Source organism: Neomonachus schauinslandi, chromosome X, assembly GCF_002201575.2.
Source record: "Neomonachus schauinslandi chromosome X, ASM220157v2, whole genome shotgun sequence".
In the NCBI taxonomy this organism is placed as follows: domain Eukaryota; kingdom Metazoa; phylum Chordata; class Mammalia; order Carnivora; family Phocidae; genus Neomonachus; species Neomonachus schauinslandi.
Window position 1 is genome coordinate 53,256,850 of NC_058419.1, and position 454 is coordinate 53,257,303.

A 454-nucleotide genomic window follows, 5' to 3' on the forward strand; every position below is an offset into this window, starting at 1 on the left:
TTATCTGTGCCTTTCCAAGGACAACTCTGCCTGATTCTAGAGGCTACACTCTTAAATTCTATATTGCTCTTTTTGGCATCTTCCTAGAAAGAACAGCTCCTGGTTTAAAATATATATATATATACATATATATATGTATATATATATATATGTATGTATATGTGTATGTATATATATATATATATATATATATATATATATATATATATATATATATATATATATGAAAGATTTTCTGGGTTCAAAACACGGTAAGACCCCACCGCCCCAAAGAGTAGCTGTTTAAAAGCCTCAGTCTACTATAATACCACATATCTTACAAGTTATCCAAAAAAAATAAAACCATATGTAAGATCAAAGGCGTAACGTCTAAAATGCTATCAATAAATGGACAAAGGAAAGAAGTGCCAGAGACCCAAATATTACAACTAGTATATTAAGATTGGTCAATTCA